At 34.0% G+C, this 11,858-nt stretch overlaps 1 non-coding gene across 1 annotated transcript; it reads right to left on the reverse strand.

Annotated features, from left to right (window-relative positions):
• Positions 1 to 283: 283 nt before the first annotated feature.
• On the reverse strand, positions 284 to 390 carry LOC139865496 (small nucleolar RNA R71). The gene has a single exon (XR_011765012.1). It is a non-coding gene; the product is annotated as a small nucleolar RNA R71 (small nucleolar RNA).
• Between the last annotated feature and the right edge of the window lie 11,468 nt (positions 391 to 11,858).

Genomic DNA, 11,858 nt, shown 5'->3' on the forward strand with positions numbered 1-11,858 from the left:
TGAAATCAAAGGACAAATCCTACACATGGTGACAAATCAATGCCAATTTAGTGGTGCGCCGAAGGAAGATCCAAATGAACATCTTCGTACCTTTAATAGGATCTGTACACTATTTAAAATCTGTGAAGTGGAGGATGAACAGATATATCTCATGTTATTTCCCTGGACTTTAAAGGGAGAAGCCAAAGATTGGTTAGAATTGTTACCTGAAGGAGCGATTGATACATGGGACGTTTTAGTTGAACAATTTCTTAAATAATTCTTTCCGGCATCTAAAGCCGTAAGACTTCAAGGAGAAATTGTTACGTTAACACAGAAGCCAAATGAAACTCTATATGAAGCATGGACAAGATTTGGAAAATTATTGAGAGGATGTCCGCAACATGGTTTAGACACTTGTCAAATAGTACAAATATTCTACCAAGGATGCGACATCACTACAAGGAAAGACATCGATATAGCAGCTGGTGGTTCCATTATGAAAAAAACAGCAACTGACGCTTACAAAATTATTGATAACACTGCTTCCCACTCACATGAGTGGCACCAAGAAAAAGATATCGTTAGATCATCTAAAACAGCTAGAGCCGATTCTAGCCATGACTTAGATTCCATTTCTGCAAAGATAGATGCTGTCGAGAGACGAATGGAAAAGATGACTAAAGATATTCACTCAATACGAATTAGTTGTGAGCAGTGTGGAGGACCACATTTGACAAAAGATTGTCTCAGTATTGAACTAACATTGGAACAAAGAGAGAATGTTTCATACATAAACCAAAGGCCTGGAAATAATTATCAGAATAATTATCAACCGCCAAGACCAATCGACAATCAAAATCAGAATTATAACCGAAATGGTACATACAACAATCAACAAGGTCCTAGCAATCAACAAGTATCCAACAATACTTACAATCAGCAAAGACCTAATTTTCAAAATAAACCACCACAAACCGATGATAAAAAGCCAAATTTAGAAGACATGATGTCAAAGCTAGTTGAATCTCAAACTCAGTTTTTCACATCTCAGAAACAAACCAATGAACAAAATGCTCAAGCATTTAGAAATTAACAAGCTTCTATTCAAAATTTGGAACAAGAAGTGAGCAACCTAGCAAGGTTAATAGGTGAAAGAAAACCGGGAAGTTTACCAAGTGATATAAATGATAACCCCCGGAATGAAACAGCTAAAGCCATTACCACAAGAAGTGGTATTACACTTAAACCACCTGAAATACCTGTAATTTCTGATGAAGCTATTCCTACTCCACAAGAACCACAATCTGATCAAGATAAGGAAAAAGAACCAGTAGTTGAAAAGGTTAATGAAGATTACACAGTTAAGGCTAAACCTTATGTTAAACCATACCAACCACCACTTCCTTACCCCGAGTAAAATGAGAAAAGAGAGACTTGAAGCCGAACAATTCAAATTCTTGGATATGTTTAAACAAATAAATGTCAATCTTCCTTTCATTGATGTGATTTCAGGAATGCCTAGATATGCTAAATTTCTGAAAGATCTAATCACAAATAGAAAGAAAATGGAAGAACTCTCGGCCGTTACTATGAATGCTAATTGTTCAGCAGTGCTGTTGAATAAGATACCAGAAAAACTCTCTGATCCAGGAAGTTTCACAATTCCATGTTTTCTGGGTAGTCTTAGTTCAATAGAAGCATTAGCAGATTTAGGTGCTAGTATAAATTTAATGCCGTATTCACTATACGCTAAACTAGACCTTGGAGAATTAAAACCAACACGAATAAGCATACAACTAGCCCATCGATCAGTAAAATATCCTAGAGGGATAATGGAAAACATGCTAGTTAAAGTTGGTACTTTAGTATTTCCAGTAGATTTTGTTATTCTGGACATGGAAGAAGATTCTCGAGTTCCTCTCATATTAGGAAGACCATTCTTAGACACGGCTAAAGCAATAATAGACGTGTTCGGTAAGAAACTGACCCTAAGTATAGGGGACGAGAGTGTTACCTTTTCAGTTGATAGAGCCATGCAACAACCGCAATCTGCAGATGATACATGTTATTATATTCAAACTATAGATTCACATGCAGAATTGTTAGAAGAATTTCCAGAATTACAAGGAACAGGAGAATGTTCTTTAGGAGAAGGTATTGAACCAATTGATGAAACTGAAATGTTAGCTACACTTATGGCTAATGGATATGAACCAACAATAGAAGAAATTCAAATGCTAAAAGAAGAAGACAGATATCGATACAAATCATCGATAGAAGAACCACCGACATTAGAGTTAAAGCCACTTCCAAACCATTTGGAATACGCTTATTTACATGGTGAGTCTGAATTACCTGTAATAATATCGTCTTCTCTTACTGAAAATTAAAAAATCTAAACTCATTTATGTGCTAAAAGCTCATAAACCAGCTATTGCATGGAAAATTCATGATATTAAAGGAATAAGTCCTTCGTATTGCACACATAAAATCCTTATGGAAGAAGGTCATAAAACGTATGAAAGAAGACTAAATCCTAATATGCAAGATGTTGTTAAGAAAGAAATTATTAAACTGCTTGATGCAGGTTTAATTTATTCAATCTCTGATAGTCCATGGGTAAGCCCAGTTCAATACGTACCTAAGAAGGGTGGCATGACTGTCATCACAAATGAAAAAATTAGCTTATTCCTACTAGGACTGTAACAGGATGGTGTGTTTGTATTGATTATAGAAAATTAAATAACGCCACCAGAAAAGATCACTTTCCCTTACCTTTCATTGATCAAATGTTGAAAAGATTAGCCAGAAATAGTTACTATTGTTTTCTTGATGATTTTTCCGGATATTTTCAAATTCCAATAGTACCCGAGGACCAAGAGAAAACCACGTTCACATGCCCTTATGGTACTTTTGCTTACAAACGCATGCCATTTGGACTTTGCAATGCCCCTGCAACCTTTCAAAGGTGCATGATGGCGATTTTTCACGATATGATAGAAGAATGCATGGAAGTTTTCATGGATGACTTTTCAGTCTTCGGTGATACTTTTGAATCATGTCTAGTTAATCTTGAACGAATGCTTATTAGATGCGAACAATCAAATCTAGTACTTAATTGGGAGAAATGCCATTTCATGGTTAAAGAAGGCATCGTTATTGGTCATAAAATTTCAAAAGAAGGAATTGAAGTGGATAGAGCTAAAGTAGATGTAATTGCTAAACTTCCACATCCCACCAATGTTAGAGGAGTTAGGAGTTTTCTAGGGCATGCCGATTTTTACCGACGTTTCATAAAAGATTTTTCTAAAATTGCCACTCCTATGAATAAACTCCTAGAAAAGGATGCTCCATTCATCTTTTCCGATGAATGTTTCAAATCTTTTAATATTCTTAAAGAAAAACTCACTAATGCGCCGATCATGATAACTCCAAATTGGAATCCACCATTCGAACTTATGTGTGATGCAAGTGATTTTGCAATGGGAGCCGTTTTAGGACAAAGGATTGAAAAACAATTTCAACCTATATATTATGCTAGTAAGACGTTACAAGGAGCACAAACGAATTACACAACTACTGAAAAAGAACTCCTTGCTATTGTCTTTGCTTTTGACAAATTTCATTCATATCTCGTTCTAGCTAAAACGGTGGTCTATACCGACCATTCTGCTCTTAGATACCTATTTTCGAAACAAGAAGCCAAACCAAGATTAATCCGTTGGATCTTACTCTTACAAGAGTTTGATATTGAAATCCGAGATACAAAGGGAGCAGAAAATCTCGCCGCAGATCATCTTTCTCGTCTTGAAAATCCTGAATTAGAAGTTCTAAATGAATCGGCCATACAAGACAACTTTACTGATGAATATCTATTGAAGATAGATTATAATGAAATTCCATGGTTTGCAGACTATGCAAACTACTTAGTATGTGGATTCTTTAAAAAAGGATTATCGTAACAAATACGAAAGAAATTCTTTAGTAATATAAAACACTATTTCTGGGAAGATCCACATTTGTTTAAAAGTTATCCTGATGGAATAATACGCCGATGTGTATTCGGAGATGAAGCTAGTCAAATCTTAAACCATTGTCACATAAGACCAACAGGAGGGCATTATGGGCCTCAACTCACAATAAGAAAAGTTTACGATGCTGGATTCTATTGGCCTACAATTTTCAAAGATGCACACCTCCTTTGCAAATCCTGTGATGCTTGTCAAAGGGCCGAAAAAATAAGTCAACGTGATGAAATGCCACAAAATGTCATTCAAGTATGTGAAGTATTTGACATTTGGGGTATTGACTTTATGGGTCCATTTCCAAAATTTCATAATAATCTCTACATTCTCGTTGCCATTGATTATGTATCTAAATGGGCGGAAGCACAAGCTCTCCCAACTAAAGATGCACGAGTTGTAGTCATCTTTTTAAAACGTCTTTTTGCAAGGTTTGGAACACCGAAAGCTTTAATAAGTGATCGGGGTACTCATTTCTGTAATAATCAACTTGAGAAAGTTCTCAAAAGATATGGAGTAACTCATAAAATCTCCACTGCATATCATCCACAAACAAGTGGACAAGTTGAAAATACCAACTGAGCTTTAAAAATTATTTTAGAGAAAACCGTAGGATCAAATCCGAAGGAATGGTCCATTAATTTGGAGGATGCACTCTGGGCTTTTAGAACAGCTTACAAAACTCCAATTGGTACCACACCTTTTAAACTCGTTTACGGAAAAGCATGTCATCTTCCAGTAGAAATTGAACACAAAGCATTTTGGGCTTTGAAGACATGTAATCTTGATTTACATGAAGCCGGACGTCTACGGTTAAGTCAATTAAATGAATTAGAAGAATTAAGACATGAAGCATATGAAAATTCCTTAATCTATAAGGAAAGAACGAAGAAATGGCATGATAAAAGAATCAGAAGTTCAAAAGAATTTAAAGAAGGAGACAGAGTTCTTCTTTTCAATTCACGATTCAAGCTATTTCCTGGAAAATTGAAATCAAGATGGTCTGGACCATTTATAGTCAAAAGAGTTTTCCCATATGGAACAATAGAGTTAATAAATTCAAATGGGATTGAATTTAAAGTTAATGGTCACAAAGTTAAACATTACATACATGGTCCGAAGGAAGTTGACAATGAAGTCAATCATAATTTCACCACCCAAGAAAACCCTCAAAATGAAAACATAAATATGTTATCAACAACATATGAAAAATCAAAATTGGAAAATAGGGATGATTCAAATTAGAGTGATGAAGAAGAATTCTTATACAAACCTCCCATTCCAAGAAACGGAGAAAAATGTGAATAAGAAGTTCAAATAGAAGTGAAAGAACCAAGAAAAGAACACCCAAAAAAGGTTTACAAACCAACTCGACTTACTAAAGCAGGAGACCCGGGTGAATTTATCATTTCTTGCTTGCTTAATGATGGTGCTGTATATAATGGACTCGCAGATTTAGGAGCAAGTGCAAATATTATGCCTCTTTCCTTATACAAAAGATTAGGTATGGGTAAATTAAAACCAACCAAAATAGGTGTTTAATCATTTGACCTAACCATTAAACACCCGGTTGGAATAGCAAATAATTTACTTGTTAACGTGGGAAATTTGACCTTTGTTGCAAACTTCATAGTGATTAATATGGAGGAAAACCTTGATATTCCTCTAATTTTAGGTCGCCCATTTTTAGCAACCACCGAGGCATTCATTGATGTAAGAGAAGGTAGAATGACACTTAGGGATGGTGATACATCGATCACCTTTGTGAACCGAAAGTTTAGATCTCCACCAACCAAAACTGTTAAACCAATAAAAACGCATAAGTGTGGGGAAGATGAAGAAACACTTAATGATGATCCGATCACAAAGAACCCCGTTAATGATAAGAAATTAGATGAACCCGTTTTTAACCGTTCAACGAAGAAACTTTATAAACGAATTCACGATGCTAAGATTAAGGGAAACTTTAAGTTATTTAACCGATTAATATCCAATTTATCACCAAAAGAAAAGGCGATGTTAGTTGAATTTGTGAAAGTTACGGAGGAAATCAACAAATGGATTGAAGTAAAAGTCAAAGATATTTAAGTTGTTGATGATCCAATTGAAAATAACGTTAATCACAATTTCAACTAAGTGTGGGGAGGTTCGAATCTTTTTAGGGTAATATGTATTTCTGTTAGAGTTAGATTTTCTGTTTTCGTGTAGTTCTCGAGAATGGAATCCGAATGGTCTTTCCCTAGCAGACCCTAAAGAACTAGTCTTCTCCCCCCATTCTGAATTTTTATTTTTTTTAGGTTTTACGAGATGAAGACTTCCTGTGAATTAAACCATGGTCTAATGCTACACGCTTTGATAACTAAACGTAATAATGACACCCTTCCAAGTGAATTGGTATCATTAATCAGAGGTAAATTGGACGGAGTAAGAAAAGAATCCAGGAACGAAAATAATAAGTTAAATTTTGGTAAAGGAAAATCAAAATCCGCAGCGAAAAGAAGAGCTCGACACCTTGAAAGATGTCACAAATGCGGAAAATGGTCACACGAAGGAAAATGTTCGACGAATCAGACATATTCCAATACCGAATTCGTTACTTTATGCAGAGATGGACCGTTCATATGTTTCGAAGAAAAAACATTAAATGCTCGAGGTTACGCCTATGTAGCTATGGAAAACCAATTAGTCCGACTATTTTATGAGTGGGCTAAAGCAGGTCACTAAGAATTCTATTTCACAGGTAAGTATGTACAGTTTTTATTTTTATTGTATTGCTTTTAACCTTTTGATATTAAACGCTAAATTGTTCGTTATAAAGTATTAAATTGGTATTCAATAAAATTAGGTTTTGCGACCGAAATTATTGATATCATACAAAAATTTATTACATCACTGCGAAATTTACCGTTTATTCTTAAGGTATAAATATCTTTAATCAATCAACCCAAAATATTTCAAAAATTCGTCATGAGTTAAACTAAGTTATGGAACCGAAATTACTTTACCGAAAAGAGGGGCATATATTTTTGATAATATTTGATTGATTAAAGTGGGATAAAAGACCAAAAAGATTTTTAATTTTATTTTTACTTTGTTTTTAAAATTTATATTAAATTATTAATGTAAACTTTTTAAAATCAATATATTTAAGTTTGTAAATATTTGAAAATTTTATATTTTTAATATAAGTTTGTATGTATAAAAACAAAAATATAATAAAAATTTCGTGTGAATTTATAATTTTCATAATATGAATTTTTAATTTTATGCATTTTAAATTTAAGTTTGGTGTGAATTTAAAAACAAAAATGTACTTTATTTCGTTAAGTTAAAAATATGATTTTTAAAATTCGTCGTGAGTTGAAAACTAGGTCGTTGAACCGATATTGCTTTACCCAAGGGAGGGACGAGAACTTTTATTATCATTATTTTTAATCTATTTGAATTAAAGTATGCCAAAAACATTATAAAAAAAAGAACCCAAAAATCTTTGCTTTTAAAACAACGCTTTAAAATGACGAAATTTTAAAATTTTGTTGAGGGACGGACTAGGTCAACGTACCGAAACAACCTCGTCCTAAAAAGGAAAACAAAATTTTAAATTAATCAAGTAATTGTTTTATTAATAAGGTTTTATTAAAAAAAAAACCAGCACTCGCGGTACTTTGTGGGTACCCACATCCGCACTCGCGGAGGTAGCAAAACCCAGTTAGATAAACTGGTCGATAGACCAGTTTCCCCAAACACAAACACACCCATTTTTTTTTCTTCTGCGAAAAACACACACAAACCACTCCCGAAATCGCGATTTTTCACCGATAAACATAAAATTTTTTGCTAAAATCATGTTGAGAAGGATGCTACCAAGAAGTTTTTCAAGGAAATCGGTAATTTCTACACCTAAACACTCTTTAATTTTAATTATTAGTGTTCTTGAACAAAAATATACCTAATTTGATTTTGATGATTTCTAGTGTAATTGTGTTTAAATTGATTGTATATTATGCTTGTATAACCTAGATTGGTGCTATTTAACATGATTAGAAGCCTTAAACTTCAATTTTTGAGTAATCTAGGGTTTGTGTTCTTGAACAAAATTGGGGCTTTTTGATATAAACGGGTTATGGACGAATATTGTTGTTAGTTTATACTAAATTGAGTAGTGTAACATGTTTAGGTTGTTAAATGATCAAAACTTTGATCCTAAACATGATTTTCAAGAATTAAAGTGGACTTTGTGAGTCAAAAATGCATGAACTCAATTTAATTGATATGAATGCCATTTGGAACTTGTTTAATTGCTAGTTATGATTATTTTGACATGTTATTTGAGATAAAAGCTAAAGAACATTGTATACATTCTCATATATGTTCATTTGTAAAAGTGTAGAATTGTTAATATTATGAAAATGCGTATAAAGTTTAAAATAGATTAAACATGTCATTATAATTGTTTTGAATTATGATTTTGCTAACACTAATGCATATTTGGATGCACAAAAATTGTGTTTAATATGTTTTGCAGACTGAAAGGGGTGAATCTTCATCCGCATCTCAGGCTCACAATGCTCCTCCTGAGAATGCAGAAGAACAGGAGATTAACGACCTATATAGACAAGATCTACCACATCAATACATTCCATATTCAAATATAGAATTGGCAGATTTACATCCTAATTTAAAGTTTGATCGACATTGGATAGATTATCCAAAATACCAGAGGAACTTGCACACCCTTCAGTCTAATGTTGTTGAAGTACCTAGAGTCATAGATTGGGAACCATTAGAAATAGTTGGATTGGCCGGTCCAATCAGAGAATTACTTACACAAAGGTATGGTAATTCTACTTTTACTGATTGGGAACGTTTGTTTAATATACGTAGGCGTGTATATAGAGAATGGTGTGTGGAATTATTGTGTAGTATTGAAATAAATGATCGGGTATCTACCTTAACCGATCATAGTTTTATTAGATTTTTATTAGGAGGTGTGATGCACCATATGTCTCTACTAGACATGGCTCAGGCTTTGTGTATATATACGCCTGAGGAATTGGCATCTACTGATTGTCAAGGGTTGATACTTAATGGTAGGAGAATTGATGAAAATTTTGATATGAATGAAATATGGAGTAGAATGACTAGGCATAACCGATTTCGTGGGGGAATAACTCTTATACTGATATTGATAGAGCTGAGCTAAGAGTAATCCATAGGTTCTTAGCAAATTCAATTACACAGCGAGGTAAGAACAAAGAGAAAGTAAATGAGAATGATTTATTTTATCTCATGTGTATTCGAGACCCACAGAGCGCTGTGAGTATACCTTATTGAGTGGGTTATTATTTATCAGCTATAGTTAAGAGTATACGACCTAATGGGATAATAGGAGGTGGTATCTTTGTTACTTTAATTGCTGAGTATCTAGTGTCGATAGAAATCGGGGGGGATTAATAATTGCAGCACCGGAACCCCGTGATACAATTGGTTTGAAAGTATATCATGGTGCTAAGGTTTTAAAGAAAAAACATAACGCTGCAGCACCATATGATGGCTCGCACCCACAGGTCGAAAGAGATCAGCAACAAGGTAACGCGGGAGGGGGGAATGAGATGACAGAAATGCAACTTTTTATGGCTCATCATGAGTATAAAATGGCTAGACAACGAGCATTTCAAGATTGGCAGTATCATCAAAACCAAATCATGAGTCATCGTGCACACATAAATGCAACTTACATTGCGACTCCATTGCCCGTATTTCCTCCCTGGACTATACAGACCCGACCACCGTACCCTACATATGACCCAGCTCAAGCATTCTACAGTACATACTGCTATGAATGGGATCCCTACTGGCACCATCCTTATCAACCCTGATTTTCTTTTACTTTTATTTTTATTTATTTGGTAACTTGTAATTTTATACTTTTAATATTTCTTTTGATACTTTAATAGTTTTTATAATTTTCTAACTTTTCTTATTAGATTTTTAATAATTTTTGAATGTGGGGTGATATACCCAACTTCAAAAATATGTATATATATGTTTGTAGTTTATCTCATGTACAAAACAGGGTAAAACAGCGCATTTTCAAAGACTGGCATTAAATTTAGCAAAAGCTAGTACTTTTGACGACAAAACGAAAAACAAATGTGATGAAACAACAAGACGGAATGAACAAATGATGTGCACCATTTATCATTCAACAAACAAACGCCAATATGTTTGGAAACTTTGGTAAAATTTAATCATTTTTCTACGCTAATCACCCTCAATAATTAAAATTGTTACTGATTTCTTGCAAATGAGGGCATTGTAAGATCTTAAGTGTGGAAAGGGGTTAAATTCTTTCGGATTTAAAAAAAAAAAAAATTGACTTATACACTTGGTTACCATTAAAAATATTAGTAACGCAGTAGTTGTATTAGAATCTAGTGCTCTCTGATAATAAAGAACAGCCCTAGTCTTATATACTGACTACCCAATTCTAGTAAAAATTTTCAAAATTTTCAACTAAATGAATTCAAAATCATGTTTATACATATTTATGAACGATAAAACTAGGTGTTAACACCGAAATTATTGTTACCTCGGAAAAGACATAAATTGAAAAACAAACCAAAATATTAGAATTCATTCAAAATGGAATAGAGGACAATAAAAAGACAAAGAAAGGAAAATAAAAGCCAAGTGTGGAAAAATTTACCAAGTTATTTTGAACATATATCACATATTTTTGTACAAATAACTGAAGATGCTTTTGCTTTAGACTAAACTAATCAGTTTTACCCGGTAAACTGTAATATATTTGAAAGAAAGATGGATCTACACGATGAATCAATTCCATCGTTAAAAGGAAGTAAAGGCTTCTGAAAAAGACACGCGCTTCTTGATTTAGGTCATGAAGTTGTCGTCCAGACCAGCTGTAGGTTGACGAAAAATCTAGAAAAGTCATTACTAAAATCAGCAGGAAATCCACGGACCTCAGCATCAAACAGGGTCGCCAAGTGGTCAGACTTATCCTAACCATGAGAGGATCTGTCTCGTAAAATGGGGAGGACGCCGTGCAAATTAGCTTGATAAGACTAATGAATCAGACCCCCAGAAAGGATAATCTCCTTAAAGATTAAAAATCAGCTTTTAAGACTGATATTACTCAATCCTTGAGATTGACCTTAAAGATTGAGAATTACAAACTCATGAAATTCAATGATATCTAAACTTGAGCTTGAACGAGAAAATATTTTGATCAAAATACAAACCGATTTGTTTTCTGAAAACCTATTTTCAATACGTTCATTACCATTGAACGTAAAATTCTAGGAATTCACCTGGAATTCATTAGGTCACCTGAACCAAATCGGGTGTCAACCGTAAGAACGGTGGTTGCATAGCATGGTCAAAGACAGGACCTTGTGCCAGACCAAAAAACTATAGGGTGAGCTTTACTATTGCTCCTACCAAGGATAGTAATTGCATCTGACACGATATATACCATAATTAAAAGCATGTCAGGGGACATTGCCTTAACAGTTGCTTGTTCAACGCTTTCCTTTACAACCGGACGGTAGTTTACCGAAAGGTAATCTACGGAGTATGTAACAACCCGTCCTAATCCACCTGAACGAAGTCATCAACATTTGGTCCCATTGCGATGATCGACTCCAAGTAATATCCTTAAAATGAGCTAATGCACAGCGGAAGACTTAATTCGTACCTGAGAATAAACATGCTTAAAAGTGTCAACCAAAAGGTTGGTGAGTTCATAGGTTTATAGTAACAACAGTTATCAATAGTTTCAATAGACCACAAGATATCATAATCATAAACATAATACACTCGCAAGTGTAT

The sequence above is a fragment of the Rutidosis leptorrhynchoides genome, chromosome 8 (assembly GCF_046630445.1).
Source record: "Rutidosis leptorrhynchoides isolate AG116_Rl617_1_P2 chromosome 8, CSIRO_AGI_Rlap_v1, whole genome shotgun sequence".
Lineage (NCBI taxonomy): Eukaryota > Viridiplantae > Streptophyta > Magnoliopsida > Asterales > Asteraceae > Rutidosis > Rutidosis leptorrhynchoides.